Consider the following 14,805-nt stretch of genomic DNA (forward strand, 5'->3'; position numbering starts at 1 on the left):
AGCATACCCACTAAGTGTATTCATTAAAATAACATTGGGTTTACATGTCAATGAACTTCAAGATGATAGCATGTGCAGTGAAAGCTAAACATGAGGCTTGATTCACAAAAGCAAATTGTTTGGTTTTATGTCATAATATGACCATTATGCTGTAACATCCTAGCTAAAACTTAAGGATACATAAAAGGCAGCAGAATCATACAAGTAGTTAAGTTTTGCTTCATAATATTAACAAAAAGAAACAAACTTTTAAGGAAAATTACATACCTTTAATAGGGGATGATCAATGATGTAATTAATATGATTCCAAAGTGCTCGCAATCCCGTGTCTTTGCTCTTTCGACTTGTAATGCAATATAATTCTAAACACACCAAATGCAAGGAACACATACAGAGCATATTCGCAAATGTATGAACTTAAAAGAAGATCATATCTTCTAATTATAACTAACATGCAAAAAAAAGTTATAAAACAAATTTTGCAGTCAGATATACAACAAAATAGATGCTACCAATAACAACCAAACATCCAAGTTATTCAAGTACATAAATACGACTACAACAAACCGAAGCTACAACAAACAAACAAAAAGAAAAACTTACTTCATAACTAAGCAACCGTTACCTTATCTTTGCTCACAACAGAGAGTATTGGCAAATTGTTAAGATACTCATCAAGCCCTTCAAAAAACCCAATACCTCCAACATTATCCTCTTCTCCCTGCTCGCGCACACGGGTCCCAGCAGCCACGTTTAAATCCAACTTCGACTGTTTTCTGGGATTACTACCCACATGTTTCTTGTTAGTTTCAACCACCAACACAGCAGGCACTTCAACACCATCTTTCACATTATTAACGCTCCCTTTATCAGTACTATACGTTGCTCTAAGAGCTAAAACCTGTATTCTTTCCTTAAAACCTTTATCCATTTTCTTCAACTTTTGTTTCTTGACACTATTCCATTCAATATCAGAATCGGAGCTCGGTTCCAAGACTCCAGTAAACACGTCATCAGTAATATCATCAATGTAGATACACGGCCCCGAACTTTTGTTAACAAAAGGATTCTGCTTCGGGGCCGCCTGCTCATTTAAATGGTTCTGTTGGTTGTTTGAGGTGGTATGCAACGACGAAAAAGGTGTCCAATTTGAACTTCTTGTACCCTTGTTATCCTGTAAGTGTGACATTGAAAGCCCTATAGGGAAGAATCCCCAACAGTAGAAGTATGCATCTTGGCCCTCGATTATGGGTGGTGGCGAGGCGATACGAACAGCTTGAAATGCGCGTTTACAGTTTTCACAACGGAGAGTGCACTCGACGTACAGTTTGGGGTATTCATACATGTAGAAACAGTATGGACACGCTGTCCAGAATGTGGGTGAATCGTCTTCTGGTTCAGGTTCGGTTTCGGCCTCGGTTTCTGTTTCTTCTTCTCGGACACCATTGTTATTAACAGGGGCTGCATTCTGATTTAAAGAATCTTGCTTTTGTTGTTCTTGTTGCTTTCTTTGTTCTTCTTGCAGCTGCTGTTGTTTTCTTTGTTCCTCTTGTAGCTGTTGTTGCCTCTGTTGTTCTTCCAATAGCTGCTGTTGTTTTCTTTGTTCTTCCAATAGCTGTTGCTTTCGTTGTTCTTCAAGCAGCTGTTGTTGTTTCTTTTGTTCTTCAAGCAATGTTTGTTGTTCCTCTTGCAGCAGCTGTTGTTTTCTTTGTTCTTCGAGTAGTTGTTGTTTCCTTTGTTCTTCCAACAGCCGTTGTTGCTTTTGTTGTTCCTCTTGCAACTGCTGTTGTTTTCGTTGTTCTTCCAAAATCTGTTGTTGCTTCCCTTGTTGTTCTTCCAGCAGCTGTTGTTGCTTCCGTTGCTTCTCTTGCAGTTGCTGCTGCTTTCGCTGTTTCTCCAACAGCTGTTGCTGCTTTCGTTGTTCCTCTTGCAGCTGCTGTTGCTTTCGTTGTTCTTCCAGCATATGTTTCTGCTGCTGTTGCTTCAACTGCTTCAGTTGTTCCTGTTGCTGCTGCTGCCTAAGTTGCTCCTGCTTCAACTGCTGATGCAACTGCTGCTCATGCTCCTGCTTAATCTGATGCTGGTGATGATGTTGCTGCTGTTGTTGCTCTTGCTTCATCTGATGATGCTGAAACTGCGACTGCGACTGTTGCCCTGTTTGCCACGAAAACGGCGACTACGGAGTCGCAGGCGGTGACTGTATATGCGGCTGCGGCGACGGCCTGCTTTGGTGCGGCGGAGACGTCACTTGAAACGGAAGCAAATGCTCCGGCTCACGGTGCTGCTGAAACATATGCTCCTGCTCTCGTACCGGTAACGGCCTCACCGGGTTCGGTTGCGATAGAAAATTATGCTGTTGCAATTGCTGGTGTTGTTGTTGCTGCTGGTGTATCCTCGACTGATAACCCTGCTGCTGCTCGGGTAATTCCTGGTTAATCGAAAAGAAATTATGCGGTTGCTGCTGCTGCTGTTGTTGCTGCTGGTGATGCTGATGTTGTTGTTGTTGTTGTTGTTGTTCTAAATTAAACCCTAAATTAGTCATCTGCTGCTGTTGCGGGTAATCGAGATCCGAATCATACATGGAATTCCTCATCGGGTTCGACAACACCGCCCACGCATCATTAACCAGCTGAAACGCCTGATCGGCGTACGGAAACCGGTTCTGATGCGGGTTTAACAAAACCGCTAGATGACGATACTGCGAGGTGATGTGTTCGGTGTCCTGAGCGAACCGGGCGAGTTGAAGAATGGCGTAGAAGTCCGGCTGGTGCGCGCCGTTGTTTCCAACGACTCGTTTCTCGGCGGCGAGGAGTGTGTCTGCAATAGCTAAGATCTGTTCGGCGGCTTCGAGCCGAGGGTCGGACTCGCGAGCTCGGATGGCAAAGGTTTTGGAGCCGACGAGGTCGTGGCTGATGAGGAGCTTCTCGGCGATGCCGAGCCAGCGCTGGGCTTCGGCTCGTGCGATGAAGCTGTGAGGGTCCATGGGTGTGCTAGATTGATGTGGTGTTTGGTTTGGATGCCATGGTGGAGTTTTGAGAGTGGTTTGTGGCGGCCGTGGAGTGACTGTGATTAGAGGAGGGTTGTTTTGCAGATTTTTATGGTGTTGATGGAAAAGGGGTTTGGTTTTGTAAGGGAAAATTTGGGGGTGAAGGGTAGTATTTTTTTTATAGTGTGGATAGTTTGAATATTGTGTAGCTCTGAAATGTAATTTAAGGGGCTGTTTGGTTCGCAGAATGTTTTGCAAGGAATTGAAATTTGAATTGGAATTTGAAATGATTTTCTTGGGAATCCTTCATGTGTTTGGTTGGTACATTTGTTACTGGAATTGGAATTTAAAAACATGTAAAATGATATAATTACTCTAAAATAGTAAATACATAACACTAGCCCATTAAATAATGTTAGCTCCATAACAAAACCCCAAACTATTCCAAGTCCATAACCTTTGTCCCTCCCAAAACGCCTTCGACCTAAAATTTAATTAATATTATCTTTTAATACATTTTAATAAATAAAAAATTCTAAAAATATATAATTTTAATAAAAAAAATTCCCATGGAAGCATTACTTGAGGTTACGTAATCCTCCTAATAAACTACAAGTATTCAACCATAACAAATTTAATAAAATTACTATAAACAAACATATTCTCCGGACAATTAATTAAAAACATAATATATTAACATAAATGTCCAAACACACGATTAAACGACATAGGACTAAAAATAGTTCCAACATGCGATTAGAATTAGTTCCAACATATGACTAGAGTTAGTCCTAACATACGACCAAAATTAGTTAACCATATGACTACAAAATACAAACACGACTCCGAATTCTTCAAACAAGTTTCCTAGCGGAACTTACTACGATAACAAATACCTAACCCAAGCTTCCCTTTCTTCTTCATCCAAAGTCCAAAATGTCATCACCCTATTAGGGTCATCTTTTATTTTATCATTTGCCCTAAACCTTTCCAATTGAGTCAAAGATGTCATTGTTGAAAGCTCGGTAGTGACCATTAAAGCTTTCTTTTTTATGTCAAGTTCAAACTTTATGTCTTCACTCAACTCGGCCGAAGTCTCTTTTAGACGATCACCAAATAAAACAACCGCATCATTGAAACTCTTAAATAAACTATCGACTTGGCTAGTGCGTTTTCTTTTCTTACCACGATCACTTGAAGTTTCTTCAACTTGAAAACTTGCATTGGTACCTTCATGATAGCTATGTTCACCAAAATCATCATCCTCTTGATGTTCCTCCTCTTCTTCTTCCATATTCACTTCTTGTTCCATCTCAACCACACTTTTGGCTTTATTACCATTAGCACGATCTTTTCCAAACACAACACACAATTCTTCATAGAAAGGAAGCCTTTTGTTTTTCCATTTAGCTGCATGTTTATGACTCTATTTCACATGATGAGAATAAAATAAACCCATTAATACCTATTATGATAAACCAAATACTAAAAACGTAACATAAAATCTAGCATGTACCTCAAGATAGGTTTCCCAAACTCCAGGAGCACTAGTGGTCACACAATTAAGTTCCTTATCATAACCAAATCCGCTAGTATTTAACATATCATAAACGACTTGCCAATCTCTCTTCATTGTTTTATTCTTGATTCAATATGAGGTTTACCCAAAATGCCCGATTCCGGAAGTGATTCTTTCAAGGATGCTTCTAGATGTTGTAGATATATTTAAAGCCATTATCAGACTTGAATACTCCATTGTTGACCATGTTTACTAAAGCCTCAACAAGTTTTTCATCTTCAATATTACTCCACACTCGGTATTTTCTATTATTACTCATATTAAATCTTTAGCAAGACTTTTGATGATAAGAGTGGTCAACAAATCTAGCATAGTCTGGGGCAACAATTAATGTCACATACAAAAAAATCCTCATAAAAAATAAGCATACGCAACAAAAAAATTAGCTTAACAACATAAACACCAATAAGAACATGTTTTGAGCTAGATTATTTCTAAATAAGCATAAATGTTTTGAACAAGAGCATGTTTTGAGCTAGCTTAAAAAAAATAAACATAAACATAAACAAGAACATAAAACAACTCTTTATCAATTAGTAGCACTCCAAAAGTCAAACATGTTTTGAGCTAGATTGTTTCTAAATGTTGTCCACTCGTTTGAAGTCTCTATATAAGTTATATTATCCTCATCTCCAACTCCAAGGTCTCCCATTTCTTCATCTTCCAAATGTTCGGCTTCAAACGGATCTATTAACATTTCTCTTCTTATAAAATTATGGAGAAGGCAACATGCCATTATGATCCTGTTTTTTTGGTTAATAGGATAATATGATTTGTCTCTCAAAATTCCCCACCTTGCCTTCATAATACCAAAACACCTTTCAATAACATTTCTTGCAGACGAATGTTTCATGTTAAATAATTCTTTTGGGGTAGTGGGTCGATGGTCATCACGCCAATCATTTAAGTGATATCTTTGACCTCTATAAGGGGCTAGAAAACCCTCTCCGTTGTTGTATCCCGCGTCTACCAAATAATAACCTAAAAGCACATTATAGTCAATAAAAGCCTAACTCCAATTACTAAATATATATGATGTTACATACCTGGCCTTGAAACTTTCAATCCATGTGGCCTATCAAGAGCGTCTCGAAGGACTCTACCATCGGCCGCCGACCCTTTCCAACCCGGTAACACAAATATAAATTGCATATCCGGTGAACACACGCCTAACACATTTGTAGCAATATCTCCCTTTCTCGTTCGGTATTTGGGTTTCTCTTCATTGGGCACTAAACACTTTATGTATGTACCATCTAAAGCGCCAAAACAATTCTAAGACAAAAAAAATATACAAAAGAAGTATTATTATGCATTTCTAATTCCTAAAGTAATTATAGCATAAAAAATTATAATGATTACATAATACCTTGAACCATTTCCACCTTTGATTGGTAGAATTCTCGGGGATAGGTTTGGGTTTCTTAAGCAAATGTGAATGCAACCTAATCACCGCATTGCAAACTCGTGAAACACATCTGCTAATTGTTTCTCCCGAACGATGAAAACGACATATGATGACCCGATTCTTAACATTATGAGCTAAAATGTGAAGAAAAATGGCTACTTGTTCATCAAGGTCCATATTCCTACTTGGTTTCAAACCTCCAAAAGTATTAAGCATGTCACATAACTTATTGAAACAAGATCGATTCATCCTAATCTGGGAAATAGACATACTACCGCTCTCGTAAACATGCCGAAACAATATTGAATATCGATCTATTTTTGATGAAAAGTATCCAATACGTGGTTTATCCATTACGTATTTGACTATCAACATGTAAAGTGAAAGCAAAAGAAAAGAGACGGTTGTAACAAATTGATTCCACCATGTCAAAATCAAAGTCCTTCTCCTTCGCATACGTTTCCGAGTTGTAAAACTAAGTCGGGCCATTCCTACTTATACATTACAAACACAAAATGAGTTAACATTCAATCTCAAGTTAGTAATTGGTTTGAGAATAAAAATTATACAAAGCTGTTTGAAAATAAAATTACACAAAATGAGTTAACATTCAATCTCAAGTTATAATTAAACCAATGGTTTTCATACGAAAGCACAAGTATCTTATACAGCTCTGTGCTTTGTAATGTGTTAAGCTTCAATATCTATTTACTACTAATCAACATGAATAACATAAAATAAATCAAGTTAAAATGGATGGAGGCCCATATAGATTCCAAAAAGCACATGAATGTTCAATTAAAAACATCAATTTCTTTGAGGCAATATGTCGAGCACATGGTGTGCAATTGAAGAAACAATAAAAACTCATATTAAACACTAGGCAGTCTCAAATCATCAAACAACCAACACTAATTCAAACAAATTACCAAAATTAAACAAACAAATCACAGTCTGAATTCAAGAAATTAGCAAATAACCAAGAACCGATGATTTAATAAGCAAGAAAAATGGAATTATTTGGTAGCCATGAATATATGGTTAGTTGGTTGGGAAGAGAAAAGACTTGAGTAAAACTAGAGAAATTAAATACTAGCAGTAGTAGTATTACATAGCACGGGAATAGAGAGGAAGGAAGACTTACCAAACAAAAGGAGAACGATGATCGAGATCTGCCAGCGTTGCAAACAACAACAATGGAGGAGATTTCTAACAGAGAAGGAGATCGAACATAACAGGTTGGGTTCTTGCGAGATCGAACAGAGCGAACATGGCAGCTAGGGTTCGTGAGGTCCAATAGAGAGAAGATAACATATGGCAGTGATGAGGGTTATTTATGTAATGTCACAAACATTCCAGAGGTATTTTTAACTTTCCTTTGGAATAGGGAAGTAATCTGAATTCCATTAATTGAAGCATTTGGTTGGAAATGAAATCCAATTCCAATTCCATCTCTACCTAACCAAACACGTTATGTAATGGGATTCTAATTCCAAATCCCATGAAATCCTCCAACCAAACAGCCCCTTCCCAACCTGAAGATTCATGTTTATTGTTATCGGTGATCTTTAACTCAAGACTTAAGTCCTTACATTTTATAAATTGAAATTTGTTGGTGTATCATCTCAACTCTTTGAGCTCTAGCTTATTGGTCTCAACAATGGTTATCTAAAACTAAATGGATATAAACAGAATATAATTTAACATTTCTATTTTTTCCTCAAATGTTTCGGGTTTTAACTAATCCATTGTGTGTCTAAAACCCGACACATGATAATATTTGTGTCAAATATTTTAATCTTAACCTGTACGTATAAAAATTTGAGAGCGACCCGAAGATAGACCCGTATTACCCATGTTTCAATATATATATATATATATATATATATATATAATTTAGAGTAGTTAGAGTAAATGTGTATTATGAAATTTTATTCTTTTTAACATTAAAAATCTTCAATTGCTTTGTAACTGCAAGAGATTATTAATGGAAATGGAAAATCAAAAGACAAAAATATAATTATTAATATTTTAAATAATTAAATGGGTCAATATGTCATCGTATTTTTTTAAAGGTAACCTGAACATGATATGTTTTTTAAACAAGTCATGTTAGACAAACTGAATCCGACTCGTTTTTTAAAAATGCCATTTAGTTAACACAAAACCTTTTTTTTCTGTTTAGGGTTCGAGTCATGTTTCAGGTTGTGTAAACAGTTACCGCACCTATGTGTTGTCAACAATCAATCAAAAATTTATCCATAATTTTCTAAATTTTTTAGAAATAATGAGTGACGAAAAAATAACAAACATTACAATTTTTTATTTTAAAAAATTTGAAAACAAAGTGATTTAATTATTTAACGATAGCTTTTGAACCCATGTAATACACGATGTTTGTCAAATAATAAAACAATGGGCAATTTCATATATAGCCTTACAAATATTGAAAATATCATATATACATATGCAAAACAAAAAATTTGATATATATCTTTACAAAGTTATTAATATTACCATGGTTTGATTAGATGCGATAAAATGTTTACAATGTATACCATTCGAGATGATAAATCTTTGAATGGTTTGCAATTTTGAAGAAGTGACGATAGGCGATATAGTTGTCGTCAAAAATGAGAAACGTCAATCAAAATTAAATAATAACATAATTTATAAACAAATTATGTAATGGAAAGACTATAATGGTATATTCGTTAAACAAATTGGCATATATGAAAGTAAAAATTATATAAAGTAACGTGAATGGTCATTTTTTAAATTGTTATTAATGAATGTAGTATATATGATACTTTAACTGTTTGGTGAGTGTATATATGATATTTTAATTATTTTGTAAGAGCATACAGTAGAAACTCGATAAATTAATACTCTATTATCTAATAAACTCTGTAAGATAATATTTTTTGCGGTTCCCGACTCGGGGATAGGGTGCTAAATTAATAATTCGCTAAAATTATAAGATAATACATTTTTGATAATTTATTTAGACCCCATATAATATATAAATTAATAATTGCTTATATATGACATATTATATGAATGATTTATGAATGTTTCTTGAAAATGACTCAATTGTCTTTTGTTTTTTGTTGAAATTAATTTCTCCTTGAAACTCGTCTCTAATTTTTCCTTAGCATGGTAAGAACTTCTGGTGTTGTTTTCTCATAGCTCAACAAGAAATTGTGCAATGTGATTGCCGCTTTAATAGCTTCGTTTCGCGAAGGGGGCTCCATTATAAAACTTTCATTATCTTCTTCATCGATATAATCTTTATTAATTACAATAATCAATAATAATCACTTCAGTTAGTTAAATGAGTATGTATAACTACTGATACATAAACTAAGTCCTATGCAATATTTGTATCAATTAAAATATATTTAAGTTGTAATAATACATGGTCCAAATTTCACCATTTCATGAATAGTGAAATTAGAGTGAGGAGCAAAACATGGTTTTTGATATATATAATAACGCTTTCAATAATTGCATAATGCTCTTCGAATCTCGTCTGTCATTGTTGTTTTTTTCACACCTTTAAGATGGGAAGCCATGTTGTGTGTATGATTTGTTTGTGTTAACCTATTTTGATCTTTTATTTATATAGAAAATATTTTTAATGTCCATAAAGTGATACATTGAACACAAGAAGCATAATAAGGTGGGAGATTGAAGGCTTCTTTCAAATTTGGCCGTTCATTTGATATACATGCATTGTATACAATAATTAAGTGAAAGCTTGAAAGGTGTTTGTAAACTAAGTATTCTATTATAAATTAATAAAATATTAATTAATATATAAATTAATAATTATTAATTTATCGATTGATTAATAGCTCTTTTAATTAATAAATTTTGGTGATCCCAAATGTATTATTTTATAGAGTTTCTACTATATATGGTATTTTTAGTTTTGCTTGGTTATATATGATATTTATAATGTTTGTAAAGATATATATGAAATTAATCATAAAAATAAATAAGGTTCGTTGTTTGAAATAAGTGAACAAATTAAAGGTAAAAAAGAAATGAAATATACGATATAAATAGCAAAAAGTTTAGAATTTCAAATTAATAACCTTGAGAAAATCTCTTTATAAACAACATTTGTTGTTTTACCACAAATATTTCCATCGTCATCTAATATTAATAACTTTAGATCACGTCAGCTGGTTACCATGTATAATGTAACATATAGTGTATATGGGAAAAACTAGACATCGAATGAACAAACCAACCATAAAAAGAGATGTTATTGAGTATTTTCTACTTGTCTAACTTTCATATATTTCTACTTATTTGATATTTAATCAATATTTTACTTTTAATTTACTGACTATTTTATAACCCAATTGTCAAAATTGTTTTGACTTATGACCTATTGATAGTTAGGACGATAAGATGAAATATCAGAAGATTATGATGGAAAATAACAATTTTATTACCCAATTGTCAAGATGGTTTTGACTAGGGGTGGCAATCTTGACCCAAACCATTTCAAACAGGTCAATTTGGGTTGTTTAAAAAATTAAATGGGTTGGTTTGAGTCAGAGATTTTAATTAAATGGGTCAAAACGAGTCATTTGAAATTTCATCTTGTTAATTTTAGGTCAAAATGGGTTGACAAGTTCAAAGAAATGGCTCGATTTGGGTTGGTGTCATAAGGAAATGTGGTAGGTTTCGGATCGAAACGGGTTTTCCTACGAGACAAGTTTCGACACGAAACGAGTTTCAGATTGAACGGGTTCGGTTCAAGTTTCAAACCAACTCGAGTTTTCACACGGGACGGGTTGGGTTTTGGTTTCTTTTGTTTCTTTTTGGTCGATTTCGGACTCATTTTTAGATTTTTGTTTTTGTTCGTTTTTTCAGTTTCATTTTTGTTCGGTTTCAATTTTTTTAGTTCGATTTTGATTGATTTTTCAATTTCGATTCACTTGGTTCGGTTTTTTTTTTTCGATTTTTTCAATTCGGTTTGATTTCTCGGTGAGTTTTTTTTAAATGGAACGAGGACAATGTAAGAACTCGGATTTTTCATATAGTATTTTATTAACCATTACCCGACTCGTTTTTATGTTCGTGAATTTTTTATCAAGCAAATATCTCATTATTCGAGTATTTATTATTTTAATATTATTTAATTAATTTTATTTGTTTAATATATATCAAAATAACTTTGAACCATATACATTTTTTTACCCTTAGCTATACTTTAAACCTATTTTGTTTCCACCTCAAATCTTCAGAGACCTATAAGTAAATCTGCCATATATCATAATAATATAACTCCACACTGGTCCAACCAAGGACCCATACCCGACTCAGATCACAACCCGAAACCCCTTTATTTTTCTTGGACCTTAATTCTAGCATTTAACTTGGTAATTGAATCAAGGATCTTGTTAATCTTTCCATTTACGACCTACCGACACTCGTTAATTTGAAAAAATCAATCAAATTGATACGTAATGCCTAACTATATTAAACCGTCATAACGCATTCATGAATATAATCCTTTGCAAGCACCATAACACAATTAAATCTATGTACACTATCCTCAGACTAGCGCCAATCTTAACCCTATAACTAATTTGATTATATCGATCGGAATGTACCCTATTTGTCATCATTCATGGCCATCCATGTGCGTTCCAATTAAATCATCATCGATCATCGTTAAGGTAATTAAATTATGCAGTTTTGTTTGTCTTTGATCGTGAATCAAAAACCATAACCTTAATTGCACAAACTCATAATATGTTAATCAATTGTGATTGCTAGGGTTTGTTTATTATTGGGGTTTTCTATGCTTTCTCTTTACATATTATAATTTACAAACTTTAAACAACTCGTTTGTTGGAGCAGTTGGTTTGGCTGTATGTGTGTTGAGTTGTGTCGGCAATGCTGTGTGGATTCGAGTCCCGGCAGCCATCTTTTTAGTTGATTTTGATATTTTGTTACTTTTAATCATTTTTAACTAGTAATAATGATAACAAATGATAAATAAAATATATTTTTATAAAAACCGACAAGAATACATGTGTTTTTCCACATCTTTACTAAAAATCCTATATATTATATATATATATACATATATATGTATTAATATATATACATATATATAATATATAAACAAAAGCTCAAAAATCATACGTGTCGCGATGTGGTCGCTCCCCCCTTTTATGGATGCCACCAGATTACTTTATTTTTAAATGGAGGCTTCTCATGCATTTGACCCGAATTCACGGGTATAGGTCTTACCAAACCCAGATAGTCCTTAAACGGGTTATAACATCTCATTAAATTAAAAATTAATCTCACCAAGTATTTTATATAAAGATCCTATAAAATAGGGATTTACTAAAAATAAATTTTTATTTTTTAAAAGATATGATTTATAATTAAGAAACAATTTTATATTAAAAAAAAAAGAAGCGGGTCATGGGTTTTACCAAACCCATATAACTTTTAAACCGGGTTATAACATCTAATTTATCTGTGAAACAATTTTCTTCATGAAATCCTATATTATTAAGTTCCTTACAATACATAAAATTAAAATCAAATATATATTAGAAATGAGTAATATAAAATAACCCCGTAATACGAACGAAACCTTTAATATCCTACATGTCGCGCTCTGGTCACTCCCCTCCCCTCTCAAGCCACCAGATTGCTTCATTTGTAAATGGAGTCTTTTTATGCGTTTGAACCACTTTGACGGGTATGGGCTTCTAATGAAACCCGGATAGTTCACGGGTCATAACAACTCGTCTTAACATTATCCTCTTTCCTCTGCTTGCGAGGCCTTGCTCACACCCACCTTATCGCTGGTGTGGATTGAAACACACAGAAGACTAAGCGAAGGTCATGGTGGATTAAAGTCTTTCTCTATCTTCGCAATTGCAAAACAATACTTTTCAATCAACGATTCCATTGTGCGATTTCATCGCTTCAGCAACACATTAATTGCGCACTAATTTTGAATTATTTTTTTGCATGCGTCTTTTTCTTATTATGCTAATTTCAAATTGTATTAAATAAGTAAGTTGTATCATTGCCCCTAATCTATATGTATACCTAAAATTGATTGGCTTTTGTTCTATATTTAAGATCGGCTTTTGTTAACTATTAAAGCTTCATAGTTCTTTATTAATTAGGTTTTTTCGTTAATTTTTTTAAAGTTTTATGATATATTATTATTATTATTGTATTCAATTTCAAAAGGTTATTTTCGTTAGTGTTTATAATAGGATTATTTTTCGTTATGTCTTTGTTAGTTACAGAAGATCATTTGAGGTTTATGATCCCGATAACAAAATCATGACTGGATAAGTTGCTGATGTAGATGTCGTGCTCTAATCAAAAACAAGTATTTATGAAGCTTAAATACCTATAACTAGTATGGGTAAGTAAGGTCGTCTCCACATGGAATTAGTGGAAAGTGCAAGTAAAGTTCATTATTATTAAATTATATTCTAGGCGTACAGTCGATGTCAAGCAGTTTATAAAGATGATTATAAGAAAACACGGTTACTTGGAAAAGTTTGTAAACAATAATGAGAAAAACGATTCACTTCAGGTTCAGGTAATGTGATGACCGACTAATCACAGATTCATAAGATTAATTGTGCAGTAATTACTAAACCTAACAGTTGGGTTGTGAGGACAAACGATACCCTAACCCAATTGTTGACACAACTGAACTCCGGTTTACCCAATTACCAGTTTAAAATATGAAAATCAGTTATAAGCAATGACTAACGATTATTGGTTCAATGGCATAAGAGCTAACCCTACATGTGATAAACACAACCAGAAAAATGATGCAAAGTTTGACAATCAAAATCATAAACTATTTAAACAATCAATTTGTAATGTACAACAAGATTTAAAACAATCAATCAAGTTCATATCATTCAAAACATAGAATATGATCAAAGGTAGTTTACACAAAACCCTAGTCTAAAGTGAATACAATGGATTTAGCCTGACATCGGCATCACGAAGGATTCGCTTATCTGATGAGAGGATGAAATCATGCGATGAACGAACGAACCGGAGGCTTCAGGATGATGCAAAATCGTCCTAGGGCTTGTACTTGGTTGAAGGAATGAAGGACAGGTCGAATGGAGGCTGGAAACTCAATATATTAGAGCTAGGTTTAATTTTCCCGTTCTGGAGGACTTTAGTGCGGCGCTAAAGTCTAGCGGGTGAGACTTTAGCGCGTCACTAAAGTCTACTTTCCTGATGTGAGACTTTAGAGTAGCTCTAAGGACCCTTAGCGCTGCGCTAAAAGTGTCTGACAGAATTTTCTTCATTTTCTTCATTTATTTTGCACATTGGAAAGTTTGCCAATCTTCATGAGTCTTCTACATCTTCGTTCCAAGCCCGTAATTCATCCCGATAAACGTCCTTAATGTCAAGTATCCTGAAAGACATAAACACGCTTGAAGTACCAAAGTTCACATAATATTTAAACTAAAATTAGACAAATAATATAATAATATACACGACTTTTGCCCGACCATCACATCCCCACACTTATCTTTTGCTTGCCCTCAAGCAAACTCTCATGCAACACATACACCTCGATCGATGATTCGTAAATTATCACGATTAATACTAGTGATGTATAAGGTCATACCCAATTCCCAAGAACTGACACTGTCAAGGTTGATAAACCACTAAATAATTTAATGTTACAATTTAAAACTATGGGACCACTCAAACGAGTGTACTTTGTTTCCGGTTAAGGCACACATGGTCACACCCCTCATAATATAACATCTCTCCTCTCGGTTTAATATCTGG

At 34.1% G+C, this 14,805-nt stretch overlaps 2 pseudogenes; both read right to left on the reverse strand.

Annotated features, from left to right (window-relative positions):
- Window positions 1–387: 387 nt before the first annotated feature.
- On the reverse strand, window positions 388–3,079 carry LOC143563766 (uncharacterized; annotated as a pseudogene).
- A 787-nt stretch (window positions 3,080–3,866) lies between these two features.
- Window positions 3,867–4,752, reverse strand: LOC143563768 (uncharacterized; annotated as a pseudogene).
- Window positions 4,753–14,805: the final 10,053 nt, after the last annotated feature.

Source organism: Bidens hawaiensis, unplaced genomic scaffold, assembly GCF_021521415.1.
Source record: "Bidens hawaiensis isolate Kalapana, Puna unplaced genomic scaffold, B.hawaiensis_p1.1 tig00021515_1, whole genome shotgun sequence".
NCBI lineage: Eukaryota > Viridiplantae > Streptophyta > Magnoliopsida > Asterales > Asteraceae > Bidens > Bidens hawaiensis.